We start from the raw sequence: 15,881 nt of genomic DNA, 5'->3' as shown, positions 1-15,881 counted from the left end.
CCTCTCTGACCTCCATTTTCTCACTGGAAATAATACCCATCCTGCATAGTTGCTGGGGAGTAAGAGATGCCATGAAAGTGCCTGGCATAGTGCCCAGCACCTAGTACACAATACTCAATACATGGAAATGATGGTTCTCAAGTTATCTTTATAAGTCTTGTTACCATATTTAATATTTAGTCATCTACTCCTTCAGCTTTCACCATTGGGTATGCTTTCCTCAGTTTCCCTCCCTGCGTTTTCAGAATTGTTTTGTATCTTCATTAGTTTTGCAGAGCAATGATTAATAGATAAATGTACTATTGGTCCATGAATCCTTCTTATCTGCATATGTTTTAATGCTTTCTCACTGCTCTGTTTGCTGCTTTTGGTTTTGGCTATTTTTGCAAGATCTTATTAAGTAATTATAATTTTCTTTTAAATTATTTTTTCATAATGAGACTAAGTTATTAAAAGATGATAGTTTTTTTTTTGTTTTTTGTTTTTTTGTTTTGTTTGTGTGTGTGTGTGTGTGGCACTTTTTAAGATACTAAGTTTTTAGGACCTATTAATTCAATGATAGCATTCACTTGGTACATTTCTAGAGTATACCTACTTCCATGGTGGCCACTGTCTTCCTTTAAATCTTATCTACTACATGTCAAATGGATTCAAGAAACTACAACCAGCTTCATTAAATACCTGCAAATCATAACTTCTTTTAAAATTAAACCCACCTTATAAAAGGACTAATAACTTTACTAGAAAATAGGTCTTTGGACTTTTTCTGGATTTTTCTTTTAGGTTTCTATGGACCTGTGATTTCTGAATTCAGATTCTTCCTCTTTTTCTATCCCTAATTTACATTTTCCTTTTTCCCTTCTTCACAAAAGTTTATTTTTGACGCAGTATAGAAAAAAAAAAACTATTTTATTATGACCTAAATCTGACCAGAAAAAAAAACCCTTTTATAAAACAGCTCTCAGGGGTGCCTGGGTGGCTCAGTCGGTTGAGCGTCCGACTTCAGCCAGGTCACGATCTCGCGGTCCGTGAGTTCGAGCCCCGCGTCAGGCTCTGGGCGGATGGCTCGGAGCCTGGAGCCTGTTTCCAATTCTGTGTCTCCCTCTCTCTCTGCCCCTCCCCCGTTCATGCTCTGTCTCTCTCTGTCCCAAAAAATAAATAAACGTTGAAAAAAAAATTTTTTTTTAAATAAAACAGCTCTCGACAAATTATTTTGCCAACCTTGTTGCTCTAATATTTATTTATGCTAGTATTATTTCAGCCTCCTTAACACAGATTAGTGAATACAATAATAAAAATATGCTTTTCATCATGTGTATTAAAACAATACCACTTGGATTATGGTTCTACAACTACTTCTTTCCTACAAGTCTTATCTTCAAAGCATGGGGAAAGCTGGAGTTTGGCGTATTTGTTCATAAGAGCAAGGTCAAAGATTCTAAGATTCTATTCTTGAACAGGACTGCTGTTCTACTGTTGTTTTTAAACCACTCAAAAAAGATCTGTAAGACTCGCTGGAGGAGACTAGGTTGCAAATAGAACCAACTAGTACTTGTGTCTGCCATAGATATCCCTTCCTTCCTCCAAGGCTTCTACTGGAAAATAGCATATCCTGTAAAGAACTGGTTGAATTCAGTGAATAGGATCTTTAGTCATGGATATCAGAAAGAAGCAGACTTTAAGAATCCAAAAAATAGCTATTGTTTCATTTTTTTTTTCCTCTATGCTTCATCATACAAGTAACAAACCCCTCTAATTAGAGCAAAGGTTAAAATAAAAACGAGCTAGTTAAATGAAACATTCTTACTTGTACTTTAATATTTCAATTAATGAAAATAGACTTCCATGACATACTTCCTTGCCAGAAATGTCGTTACTTGAGGCAAAACACTGGAGGAACAGGAATGTAGGAGACAGGGGCACTTATGGCACAGAAATATTGTGTGGAAATGTGTCTGTGCTCAAATAGAAGCCCAACTAGGCAACATGGAGTAGGTACAATCCATAACATGGGTCATGGCAGAGGTGCTTGTTGTGTTGAGCGACTGGAGGCATAGAAGAAAGCTGGACCAGAGTCTCTGAAGAAAATAAAGGAGCATTGAGACAGCACATTTCCATGGGTTGGCAGGAAGAGGAATTCACAGATGTTTGGGGAGGTGGCGGAGAAAACAAGAATAAACCAGGCTTACTTCAGTCAGCAGGCTCACCCATCCCCAAATGTGCTGCTTCTTGTGCTGCACCATTTTCTGTCAAATAGAAAGTATCTGACTACCCTAGTACCTGGTACAAACAGGTACCATCTTAGACTAATTACCTGGAACAAATGTTCCCTGAGAAGGGTAAATACGACAGTTAAAACCTAGTAACCTCGACATAAGATGACAGCAAATGGGGATTGCTAAAACCAGAGAAGACCATGGAAGACCCTATATTATGTATCGATCCAGAGACAAAGCTAAAAACTACAGAGAGAATTCCTGGTTATTAGAATTACCTAATAAGAAAATATGCCACTCAGTCTAGTAGTGAGCTGCCTATCGCTGAGAGTGTTCAATGGGAGGTGGCCATGTGGAATAGGAGATTCTTGCAACAGCTAGAACAGCATGAATGGTTTTTAAGACCTACTCCAACCCTATGAGTATGCTATGACTAATCAACCTACTACAAAGTATGGACGGTATTCTTTCTCAGGGATACAGTCATGAACCTAAGAGTCCCTGGCAAAGTAAAGGAACAGTGATCAGCATCAGTAATGGAAATAATGGAGATGACTGGGCCATACTCCTCAATTTCTCCTCCCAAACAGGTTGAAAAGGTGAGCATCATATTCCAGATTTCTATCCTTCTACTATTCTTTCCCCTCTCCTCCACTTCCAAAGGCAAAAAGCTTTGTTCATGCTGAAAGCCACACTATAACCACAGAAAATAAAAAATCTTTGGATGATGATATACTATTATTCTTTTCTCAGCAAAATGAAATTGCATTACCCCATGCAGTGGGCTGGGCTGCAAAGCTTAATGGCACACATTCATTTATCAGAACCAGGCTCACGCTCCCCCATACGTGGAGCACCCAGCACTGTGCAGGTGTATGAAAAAATCCAGTTCCTACAAGTCAATTTTACCTTAAGATCTAAGGGACTATACATGCCTGTACTGGTTTGTTCAGTAAAGTCAAACAGTACAGAAGAGAATGCAAAATTCACATGAGTTTTTAAGATTAAATACAAGATTTTAAAGAAAGTGCTTGCTTATATGGGAGTCTTTGTTTTATTTACGAGGATATTTACGGATCCCTGAAGAAATACATTCTTCTCCACAATAGGATACTTTGGTTAAAAAAAAAAAAAAAAAAAAAGTCTCATAAGCAGACTTTTTCCATGACCTTTTAGATAATGATTCTTGCCTTCTCTTTTTGGTTTTCCTATACAAAGTCCAGAAAGAAGGAGGTTAGTCCCTGAAGATAAACTGTGCTCAAAGCCAGCTTTAAGAATGGTTCCAAGTAATTTTGGTTTAGCTTTTCTAGGTCATAACCTTCCCCTAGTCACACAACTCCTGAGTTCTTCAAATTCTTCATATAGATATTTAAATGCATTAACTTTCAGATTCTTCCCCCCAAAAATCTCAAAGTTATACATAAACACAGAGGTACACAAAGCTGCTTTTCAAATCCTTATACTCAAAGCAGGAGAGTATCTATGAAAACCTCCCAGCCCTGCATATACACATGAAGTATGATTTGGGAACAGGGCCAGCTACCAAGAGCAAGCCTTACCTGGGTATAGGTGAGACAAGCAGCCTGCTCTGTGTCTGATTTGAGAATGTGGAAAACACTCCTTACTATTCAGTTATGGTGGCTGAAGTTTTAAGCTCTGGTTCAAGCATTACCACGTGCTCATAAGCTTGTGCAGCAAGAAAGCATTACTGTGCCCAATGTACACATGACAAAACTGAGGATGGGTATGAAAGTTGCCCAAGCCAAGTGCTGAACTTACAAGCAACATGACTAGGATTCAAACTCAGGTCTGACTTCAAAGTCATATCTTTTTTTTTTTTTTTTTTTTTTACCGTATGTCTTTTTTTCTCACTGTATCATTCTGCCTCTTCCTTCTAATCTGCCGTTTTCTTTAAACACTTTGCTTATTACAATAATCACTAGATTGCTTGTCATCCACCTGAAGTTCCATTTGAGGCTTTAATTTCCTATTAGCAATTGTGATGTGGGGTTAGGGTGGCAAAGCATGGCTGCTTTGTTCTCAGAGAATCTTCTACAGTGTTGGGATTATTTAACTGCTATTAGGGCATAATCGATGCTTCAGCTGTCCATAGGAGGGTCTGACACAAAAGCACCCATGTATCAGTCAGACCAATCTAAGCTCTAGCATTTATAGCTCTCTTTCCTTAACAGGTACAGTTTTCTGGTCACAGCTGGAACTCTGCTTATTTGTGTGTAGTGGGGCAAGGTTAATAGCCACGAAAGAAGTAGCCTAAATCTTCCCTGCAGTAAGACCAAAAGGTGCCTTAGCTGTTCCTATTACATTTAGATAGACAAGACACCCTCCCTGTCAATCTGTCCTGGGTAGAATAAAATGGAAAACAAATGATCCAAATTGATTTTTATTTTCAGTATCTCTGGATCCAGATATAAGGCTATCTTATTCCAAGAGGTACTATATCACCACAAAACACCTTTTTCTGGCTTAAAAAAAAAAAAATCATTGATTCTCTCCTCTCTTTTCTTTGAATCTAACAATTTCTAAAAACTGTCCATTTTTCTCTTTTACTCCACACTAATAGCTTCACTCTATGTCTGACCTCTTTTCATGAAACGTCATTGCAATTTCGCCAATGTTTTCTCTGACTAGATTATTTACTCCACGCCCCTCATAACTCCTGTTTATAGTTTGGTAGCCCTGTCAAAGTCAGTTTCACTGCTCATTTCAGATAGGCACTCAGCCAATATATTGCCAATAACACTCACTCTTGTGCTAACTTAAAATACACAGAGCAGCTTGCCAAGTTTCCTTATTTGGCAAGAAGGTCCCTCAGTTCCCAAGATCTTTGACCATCCATTTTTAGATCCAAATCCTCCTGCTTAATATTTGGATATTTCTCTCTTTGTGTCTCTTTAATGTGTCTTATGTGTCCCCTAAAAGAGTAAGAAGAGATCAATCATCTTTCCTTTCCTAGACAAGGGCCCTTGTCATTGCACGGTGGTCATTTACTCTGGAATTATTACCATTACGACTTTTGATTTCAATAATATCTTCCAGGTTAAAAAAAATTCGAGAAAAGTTATAGTAGGAATTATGCTGTGAAAGACTAAGAGTACACGTTGCTTTAGAAGACCATTTTCCTCCTACCTTAATTCACTGTTTCCAAACAAACCAAATTCACGTTCATTTGCAATCTCCCAAATCTCTCACTACTGTAGCTGGAACTTTAAACAAAGGCCAAAACCATAATTAAAATGTAGCTGTCACATACTTTTTTTTGAAAATCGAAAAACGACATGAAATTTCACTGTGGAGATGTAGGCCTACTACAAAGAAATCATTAACTGTCTTGAATCACCTGTTTATTTTTGTCTTTAAAAGTGACTGTGGGTTGAGATCCACTGAATCCTGACTGCTCACTTCAACTGAGGTCAGGAAAGCAAGAAGGCTCCCGGTAAAACAGGTTCGGGGATAAAACAGGAATATACTTCAGCAACCATCTGAGGCGATTCTAATACACCATTATTAATCGAGAGCTGCTTATTGTAGTATCATCCAGAGCGGGCCACTAAACGATGTTGCTTTCGTTATTAACAAAAATACTAATTAAGTCCTCCATAAACAGTGCTTATGAGAGATCTCGAGGCGCATCAGAAACGCACATTTGCAGCAGTCTTAACAATGGGCTGCCCCGTTTTTTAGGCAATTCGAAGCCATCTCGCCGGGTCTGTATCAAAGTCGGTCTGCTAGCTGTCAGGAGCAAGCGAGGCGTGGCGGCGGCCTCAGCGCTGCCCTGCCGGCCTGGGCCAGGTCGCGGGGCCCGCGGACCGGGGGACGCCATGGGGGTCGCCGAGGGACACCCGGGTAGTGTGGGGGCTACCCTCGCCGGTGGCAGAAAGGGCCGCTGGAGGGTGCGGGAGGCGCGAGCCGCACGCTGTCCCGGGGAAGGCCGCTCGAGGTGGAAGAAGCCGCCCGGGCCGCGTGGAAAGCAGAAGTTAGTGGTCTCTCCTCGCAAGCACAGCCCTCTGCTGGGAAGTGGCCCGCGCCCTGCCCTGATTTGGAAGACTCGGTTTCGCCTCCCAGAGGTGCCGGCTCGCCCGCTGAGAAGCCGGCGCTCGGGCCCCGGGGTCGCGGGCTCGGCCGGCGGGGGGCCCGGCGCTCGGCGAGGGGAAGCGGCGGCCCCCGACGCCGAGCGCAGGGCCGAGAAAGCCCCACACGCGGCGCCCGCCCTTCCGGGCGCCAACTTCTGCGTGGGACCGGTCCGAACTTTGGGCCCTCTGGGCCGCGGCGCGGAACTCCGCGGGCGGCGGGAACGCTCGCTCCGGCCGCAGCCGCCCGGAGGGCCCTGGGTCGGGGAGGGTGCCCAGCGGGGCCCCGCAGGCCGTCAGGGCCTCGGCCCCGAGACGCCGGGAGACTCGCGAGCGCGAGGGGCCTCCGACCCACCTCGCCCTCCGCGGCCTCCGGCCTGGCCCTTACCTGGCTTCCGGGCCGGGCGCGAGCGGCAGCCGGGGGCGCCGAGGCCCGCGCGCGGCGAGGGCAGGGACGGCGACCGGGGGTCGAGAGGACGGCGGCCCGCGCGGCTCCCACGCTTCCGCCCGAGTCAGGAGTTGAACATTCCGCCTCTCCGCCCCGCGCCAATGAGGAAGACAGTCGCGACAACAGCACCACCTACCTCCGAGCGCGGAACGGCCGGGCCTCACTGCCCGCGCCGCTGCTCAGACTAGCGGGCCGGCGGGGCGTGGGGAAGCGCTCGGGCCTCCCGGGCCTGCACCCCCGAGGGCTCCGTCCGCCTCGGCAGACTCCGCAGCCCCGGATGGAGGAGCTGAGCGGGGAGCGCACTAGCCCTGCAGCGCGTGGAGGGGAGAGGGAGGCGTGCCTGTGGACCTCTCGGTAGCTTCACCTCATTTTAACAAGTTGACCCCACTTGTATGGTCAAGTCAGTCCTTTCCCACAAATATTTACTGTGTCAGAGGCGCTGGGAGTACAAAGAGATGGGAGGCTGCTTCATACCTTGCAGGAGTTAATTATCTAGTTGGGAAGGAAGGGCACAGACCTGGAAAGATGTTTCTAGGAGATAGGGCTGAAGGCTGCCGTGATGGAACCGTAAGTAAATACCTACGGAATTGTGAGGAGGGGTCATGGACTGCTGCCCTGGTTGGTGACTTTAACAAAACTGAGTTCAGATGAGACGACCAGAATCCTTTTCACGTGTGAGCAACAGGTGGTAAAAGGTATTGGGAAGAAAAGTGATTGTTGATTGGGAAGGATGATTCTGTGGAGGAAAAGTGAGCCGAGGTCGCAAAGATACTGGCAGCATTATCCAGGGGTTTGAGTTTGGGGTTTATTATCCATGGGCACTGGGGAACTGTGGAGAACTAGAATCATTAAAATAGGTGTTTGTGTCTGAACAGTGATTTAGAGAGAGAGAGAGAGAGCGCAGCCCACATGGTTGTAGGATGTGTTGCTAGAGCAAAACTGGGAGGCAGCATGAGAGGTCAATATTGTCACAATGTAGTAATAGGATTCTGAGGACCTGAGCAAGAGTGTACAAAATGGAACCCGACAAGGAGGAATGGAATTGAGAGCCATGTTTCAGGAAGAGGCCACAGAAACTGGGGAGGTAGAAGAGAAGAAGGAAAGAGTCAGAGATGATGCCAAAGTGTCAGACCTGGATGACTGGAAGAAGGATGGTGTCATTGACAGAAATAGGGATGTGTGGGGGAGAAGCTGGCTTCCTGTTGAGTTCCAGGTCATGGGAGGAAAAACAGGTAGAGATGCAGCGGTTGAAATATGAAACAGAGATTCGGAAAAGAGGTCATGAGAGAAATACAATTGTAAGTCATCAGCCTGTTGAAGATATGAAAGTGGAGGGATGGGGGAACATAAGCTAAACACACAACTCTAGCCTGTTGTTTAAATTATTGAATTTTCCCTGTGGTGAGAACTCGGAATTTCGGCACTGATGGAGTCTATTTTGGTAACTGAGAAATCGCGATTGATGAAAACTGTCATGCTAACAAAATTACTGTTGTAGGTGATCACATAATTCTAAAAATCATCTAAACATTAAAGAGTAAAGTAAGACTTCAGGATGGACCCAGGCATAACATGACTCCAGTCACTCTACCTCACCTTCGAAGGCGCTGCACTGTGATGGAAAGGACACTGGGAATCAGAGACCTGGCTCCTGTTTAGTCCTGCCACTTATCAGTTGAGGTACTTTGCTAGACAGGCTACAGTTTTGTCCTCTGCAAAATAAGAGGGCCCAGTTAGATGTTAGCCCCAGGCTCCAGCTTTAAACCTGAATGTATTACTTTAAATTTGGAGCACGTGCCTTAAGAGTCGTCATATTTTTACCACATCCCCTTTCCTACCCATCCATTTTTCCTTCATTCTGTTTTCCTTACTTAATTAGGTGAAGAGACTAACCAGCAGGAACAGTGAACACTCAAGAGTAGTTTCACAAGTCTGCTTAAATGATCATCTGGTAGGCATTCTCTCGTCTTCCCAATTAGGTGGCAAGTTCCTTGAGGTCATATCTTATATTCTGTCCGTAGCTGAAATAAATACATAGTTGTGTGATAAACTGGTTGCCTCAAGTCTGACTCTTCTTTGGTCAAGCTGCCCTTTTCCTTATGACTATATTGATCTCTTTGGGCCCCAGACCTAATAAATAAAGTCTAGTGCTTATTCCCATGCCTGACTGACTCTGCTTTTTCAAACTTTCAATTTTTTTTTTTTGTGAGAATATATTGGTTAATTCTCACCTGCATAGCTTTACACATATAAATAGCAATAGAAAAGAGACCTAGTCAAACCTCTCTTATCAAGTCTTCCTATTCCTTTACTTCAAATGTCTCCACACTAAAAATAGATGTACTCTCAGCAGTGGGGTGGATTGGGAGTCCTTAGCACCCTCTTATATCCAAGAACACCCTCCAAAATAAATATGCAATGTCAGTAAAAAACAGTATATTTGCTATGCAAATAGAGCTTACAGAAAAAAGTCTTCTGGTCCCCCATTCAGATCGTTGTCCCTATGCTCCCCTTGAATAGAAATTCTGGGACTGCCACCAGCTATCAGTAGATCAGAGAAGTGCAGACATAAATTCTATTAAGGATAGAAGGAAAGGCAATTTACAAGGAAGAAAGCATTCTGATTATCCTTCCCTCCCTTTGTAGTGACCAGAGCTCTAAGGCACGCTGGTACCCAGGAGCATTTTCTTTAGCCATCTCAGTCCCCCATTGCAGACTGTGAGTAGTCTCATCATAGCTAAGAATGACCAGCTTTTACACAATGATTGGTGTTCTACCTCCTGCACCACTCTGGGAAATGAAGGCACATGGTCACACATCCTTTAAGATAAGCGACCATTACCTTCAAATCACAAATGAAGCCCAGGTCACTGTTGGAACTTAGCTTTCACATCTAATGTAAGGACTTACGAGTTCACAGGAATATTTCAGGTACCAAACCTGCTTAGGTGTTCCAGGGCATGAAAGGAGCAAGCAGAAGGGAAAGAAGAGAAATAGGAGACTTTTGCAAAATGTGTTCCACTGGCATTTACTGAACGGCAGGCACTGTGCTGAGCCGCTGATCATAACAGTGACCAAGACGTGGTCTCTGTTCTCACGGAGTTTGCTGAGCGCAGTGGAAAAACCAGAAAAGACACAAGTGATTATATTGTGGTGTGCTCTTAAGAGGGCAAAGATGTGGGATTACAGCAGGGCACCTAACACAATTCTGAGAGGTCAAAGAAACCCTACGTCCATAGAAGAATGAAGTGAATTTACTGGACAAAAAGATGGGAAAAGTATCACAAGCAAAGGGAACAGTAAGTACAAAGGCCCAAGAACATTTAACAAGTTCAAGGAGTAAATCCTTCAGATATCTGAGTAAAGCCATGGCCAGGAGGGAGTAATAGTTCTCATGATGGTAGAAACAGTGGCAGCCGTAGCAACAAGAAAAATAATCATGATAATAGTAACAGTGATGGCTAGTATTTACTGAGAGCTCATGTGCTGTGCACTGAGCTAAGAGTTTTCCACACACTCTCCATCATCACCATCTTATCAGGCAGTTCGAATCATCATCCTGCACGGTAGGGCAGGAAAAAGCCTTGGAAAGCTTTAGCAACTTGTCTTCCCTCGGGGAGCAAGAGATGGACTTTAGAGCTTGTTCTTTTAGATTAAGCAATTCTCCCACATTTTGGTCTCAGGACTCCTTTACACCCTAAATGAGTGCTTGAGGGTGCCAAACAGTTTTTGTTTATGTAAATTCTATCAATATTTATCACATTAGAAATCAAAACAGAAATCTCTGTATTTAAAATTCACTTATGCTTGCTTAAATAACATGTTTTAATGAAAAACAAATATTTGTCCAAGAAAAAAAAAAAGTAGCGAGAAGAGTGTCATTGTTTTATACTTTTTGCAAACCTCTCTAATGTCTGGCCTAAAAGAAGAAAGTTGGATTCTCATATCTGCATCTGCATTTCCTGTATTCCAGTATCACACCACACGTACCCTTTGGGAGAGTCCACTGGAGTGTATACTCGTAAGAGAGCACAGTGAAAATAACATCTTAGCATCTTTAGGAGATGAGATTTGACTTTACAGGTGCACTAAAGAGGTTCCCAGAAGGACACTTTGAGAACTGCTATTTTAGAGAGTCTGAGGTGCTCCTTGAGCTGGAGGGAATCCATCCCTTTGTGTCCTGCGTGCCTCAAGACGCAGCATCACCGGTCAGCTGCCCGGAACAGGAAAGAGAGCATTTTGCTAGACCTCAGGAATCTGGGACATGGTATCAGGCTATCCCTAGGCAGCTGTCACTTGCTTGGGATCATACTGCCTGATGGTCATGCAAGATGATAAAAGCCTACATACCCGGATCTTGAGTTGTATGCACTGCTTACTCTCTATTCTTTGCTGTGCTATTCTTCTTCAATATCCAAGATCTAAAATGTGAATGATAACTGAGCTTGTTATACCCTTTCAGCATTGGGCCTCGCCATCTCTCCTGTTGGCCCTGAGCCCTACTTTACTGCAAGAAACTCATATGCTTCTTCCCCAAATATGTAACAGTTGATATGATTTTCTGGCAAGATCCTAGAGTTATTATTAAATGCCAGGATTCGATGAAGAGCTGGTAATTGCTTTGAATGTGAACACCAAGAACCGTCATGGATTCACTGAAATCAAGATGTATCAGACAAACCTAGTCTTCTCTGCTGGAATCACGGAGGACAGTGAGGACTTCTTCAGTGAAACATGACAAAATCAGAAGGGGATTTTAATGACAACATAATACAGTAAATTGCTGTCAGATGGACAACAGCTTCAAAGGTATACTCCAGGAATACTGGTGTCACTTAGGGTACAGTGTTCCATTACAAAGGCTTTCTAATGGTATATTGCTGGCCTTTTGTTCTCTATCCTGCCCTGTCCAACTTCTCTGTACTTTGGATGAAGATCCTGGAGGCATGCCTACTAGGGAATAACATGTATTTGGAAGGAATATCTACTACAGTATATAGAAGAATCATATCAAAACTCTAAAACCTTTACTCAGCCACTTTTGCTGACACCTCACTGACTGCTAAATCAAGTCCAAGATCCTTAGGGCACGTGACCTAATCCAGATTTTCCTCACCAACGTTATCCCCATCTTCATGGGCCTGGCGCTGCCCCTCTCCCAGCACCTCCACCTCCTACCCTGGGTTTTCCTCCATCACTTCTCACTCTCGGCATCACACCTGGCCACCAGGAATACTCTCTCCTCCCTCCATCACACATGTGGCAGTGGCAGATTCCACTCAAGGAGAAGATGAAATCTTAAGGGAAACAGAGAGCGTTATGAAAATAGTCATGTTTCTGAAAATGAGGGTTCTGCTTTAACAGATTCAATAAGCAGACCCAAGCTTTCATCCCCAGATACCCATAGGTTAGCCCCGGGTGAGCTGGTAGGACATTAGAGACACATTACTCAGTTTCTTAGTGTCTCCAGAGCTTCCGGGTAACCCATCTTGCCATTTTTCTAGATAAAGCAAATTGAAAATTAAATTTCCAGACATCCTAGGAAGACCAATGATATTTTCCCATAAGACATTCAGCATATCACAAGTTTGTTGGGTTTGGGCACCTGTGATTGAGAAGGAAAACTCTTTTATTTGTTGATATCTGGAAAAGCAAGACTTATATTTCATATGGTAATTATTAGTTCCAATGAATAAATGCTCTTAAACAATCAAGTGACATCAACCAGCTTTTATATAAAATTTTCAAGCATCTGTAGATTTTTCATGGCCCCTCTTCATTGTAAACACTATTAGATGATGATACCAATATGTAATCATGTATCTTCCCTATTTACTACTTATTCCTTTGTCTTCAATATGCAACTTTTAAAAACTATTTTACCTGGTCTCTTTTTTCTTCATTTTGTTTACCTTCCAAAGGCCTGCAAGTGAGCAATATAGTTCTTCTGGTCTGCCTATAGAGGGGATGGAGGGGTAAAGGAATGATTCTTTCCTAGTAGTTGGTCTAGGACCTCTCAAGAGTAGATTAACTAGTTTATTAAAATCAGAAATCCTGATCAAATTTCAAAGTCACTTTTCCATCCACACTTCTTTTATATTATTGTTTCTCAAGTTGAAATTTTTTCAGTGAATATTTTTCTAAGTTCTGTATGCCCTTTTTTTTTTTTTTTTGCTCCCATTGGCTTTCCCTAACTTTTAAAGGTCCATTTGTATTAAACTCCTGTCCACATTGTTGTTTGTAACACCTTCCAATTTAGTATCATCTGCAAATTTCATTAACATGCTATTTACTCCCTCTTCCAGATCATTAATAAATGCTATTTCTTATGTATTAAATTTTGCGGTCGAATAGATTTAATTTGCTGTTGTAATTTCAATGCATGTTTTCTAAAGATACAATGCAGTTAAGAATGGTCTTAACATAGGCTTAAATCCATCCCCAATTTATAGTTATTTTACTATTATGCAATCCATTTGTGTTCTCTAATCAGCACTGTTGTGAGCTCCATTGAAGCAATAATCTATTGATTTTCTCTTCCCTCTTTTTCAATACAGTCATCATCTTGGCTTTAAAACGCACAGCAATAGCAGAGAACTATTGATGTACTCTAATCCACAGCTATTTATAAAAGGAAATTAAGCCTTTTTTCTCAGTGGATATTCTTCCACTGATACAAGAAATATTCTACATGAAAAAATTAAAACAGTAATATTTTATTTTCCTATGTGTAGTATCAGTGTTCTAAAAAGAGACAGATTCTAGATCTTTTTTTGAGCAAGAGAATGCCTATATATATATATATTGCATTCACGTATTAAATATATATAGGATAAGATAATATATATATTAGAGTCAGTGTGTGTACATATTTTCTTTTCTTACAAATCTACTCACTGACTCCCTGACTCCTAGAGAATCTGGGGTGACTTTGTTTTTTATCATAGGCTTAGACATGTTACCTTCAAATCAGAGAATGAGGTTCATTAAGTCTTTGCTTCCTTTTATGTCATATATCATCTTACTTATTAGGCCTTCCATCACACCAGTGTTCATTTTCAATGAGCTGAGGCCTCCTACATGCCACTTATTTCAGTACTTACGTTCACATATTGCAATTTTAAATCATTATGCATGAGATTAATCTTCATGTTCCTACATATCACAATTCTCCTTACCCCTGGATATCAGGCAAAAGTAAAAGAGTTGAAAAGCTGGATCATTGTCTTAGTGTTTTACTTTACTAATACAAAGTAAACCTTACCAAACTGTTAAGGCAAACATTTCAAAATAATCATGTCAGGTTTGCAAAATCCTACTGAATTATTTCCTTTGAGTAATCAAACTTCAGCCTCCCTTAACCAACCTTGGCTTGTCTATACAACCGGTTTATCTGCATCATTTTTCCACTTTCCATTTTTAGTTGCATAAACCCCTCTAACAAGTTTTAGTGTGTTAGATTATACAGCTTGTGATCTATAACAAACATCCCCAGACTCTGAGGGAAGTTGCATCAGATGTATCTCCAGATGATTCAGATTATTACTGGTCCCAAGGGATCTAGATACAACAAGATTTAGTGTTAACATCCTATGAATGAAGCTTATAGGTATTCTCAAAGTCATAGGTTTTACTTCGGTAGTCTTATCTCTAATGTGTATGTAGATGGGGATCAAATTCAAGCTCTCACCCTTTCCCAGACTCTTAGGCAAATCAAGGTTGGAACTTGAGTGGTCTTAGTATATGAGAACTTGATAACTTGATGGATCCCTTGAGACAGATGTTAGTGACGACTTCAAAGTATCTAAAACTCAATGATGAAGCTTCTCAATGCAATATAGCATAGGGACAAAGAATATGGGCTTGAGAATTAAATAGACCAGGGCTGAGGTATGCTGCTTATGACCTGTGTGACCTTGGGTATTTTATTCAGCCTCTCTGAGCCTTGGTTTCTTCATCTGTAAAATTGGGACCATAATAGGGTTTGTTTGTGTGTGTGTATGTTTGGATTAAATAAGTAATATATATATATATATATATATATATATATATATATATATATATAGTGTTTAAACCAGGACCTGGTTCAGAATTAGTGTTCAGTAAAACTATGTATTATTCTTATTACTATTAGTCATGTTCCACATTCTAAATATTTGCTATCATTACTACTATTATTATTATTATTCAGTTACTGAATTATTTCTGTTTCCTCTGGAGTCAGTTTTTTCTCTTTATTTCCCGTTATTTTTCTCTCTTATGGTACTAGTTTTCTTGGATATCTCTAGTTATATTTAAGAATTAAAAATTTTGTTGACTATTAAGTAGCTGGCATGGATTTTCCCTGCTATTGTGAAGTAGATTTTTCTCCTATAGGACACTTCCCTGAATAGGAAGATTCCATGGGAATCTCAAGTACATAGAGGGACACGTTGATTGGCAAGCTTGCTTCAGGGTATTTTCATAGTTGACTCAGCCAGTACACTAGAATTAGTGCTATCATGTCTTGGACTTGTTCTTTCTCATTTTGTGAAGTTATAACTCATGATAGCTAGTGACAAAATATGAGAAAGAGTGCTGGACGCATAGCCAGGAAGAATACCCAGGAAGAGTAGCCCCAATGAACAGTTAAATGAAATGTTTGCTACAACTTGAGCATCCAGTTATCAAGATGGTAAAGGTCAGGAAAAAATTCGGAATTGGTAGAAGTCCTTTGATATTTTGAAGGGCATTGAAAATATCATTGCAGCCTCTGAGACTTGTCAAGAACAGCAGGGAAAAACTATTCCCTAAGCTTATTAGGACTTAGGGGATTTTAAGACAAAGGAAGAGTGACACCAATGTGCATTCTGGAAATTTATCCGCATGGAAAGGTAATGATTTGGTAGGCTCCTATTGCTGTGAATGTATGTCCGTGTTGAATGTGTGCTAGGGCACAGCAGAATTGCGGAAGACTGATGTTTCAGTCGCTCCTTCTTTCTTCTCCCACTGGTTTCTGAAATCGAAAGTGAGAGGGGAGAGATTTACTTTTCCCAGTATGAATTATGACATTCACCTTTAGGAGGCAGAAGGAGCTTAGCTAGTTTTGGTTTTAAATAAGACTATTTTCTCTATTATAACAATTTTACA

General features: G+C 41.5%; 1 protein-coding gene across 2 annotated transcripts in view; it reads right to left on the bottom strand.

Moving 5' to 3' along the window:
* The window catches only part of MAP3K20 (mitogen-activated protein kinase kinase kinase 20), a 188,067-nt gene extending 180,990 nt beyond the window's left edge, over positions 1–7,077 (bottom strand). Inside the window, exon 1 of one of the 2 annotated variants that reach the window (XM_086718921.1) lies at positions 6,889–7,077. The gene's annotated coding sequence lies outside the window, so the exon portion shown is untranslated. Of the gene's footprint in view, positions 1–6,692; positions 6,861–6,888 lie in introns of those variants that run through there. The other variant, XM_086718922.1, reaches the window with a different exon arrangement.
* Positions 7,078–15,881: the final 8,804 nt, after the last annotated feature.

This window comes from Puma concolor, chromosome C1 (genome assembly GCF_028749965.1).
Source record: "Puma concolor isolate L17-30 chromosome C1, mPumCon1.1.hap2, whole genome shotgun sequence".
Lineage (NCBI taxonomy): Eukaryota > Metazoa > Chordata > Mammalia > Carnivora > Felidae > Puma > Puma concolor.
Note: the sequence above shows the minus strand (reverse complement) of the source record. Positions and strands in the feature narration are given on the sequence as shown.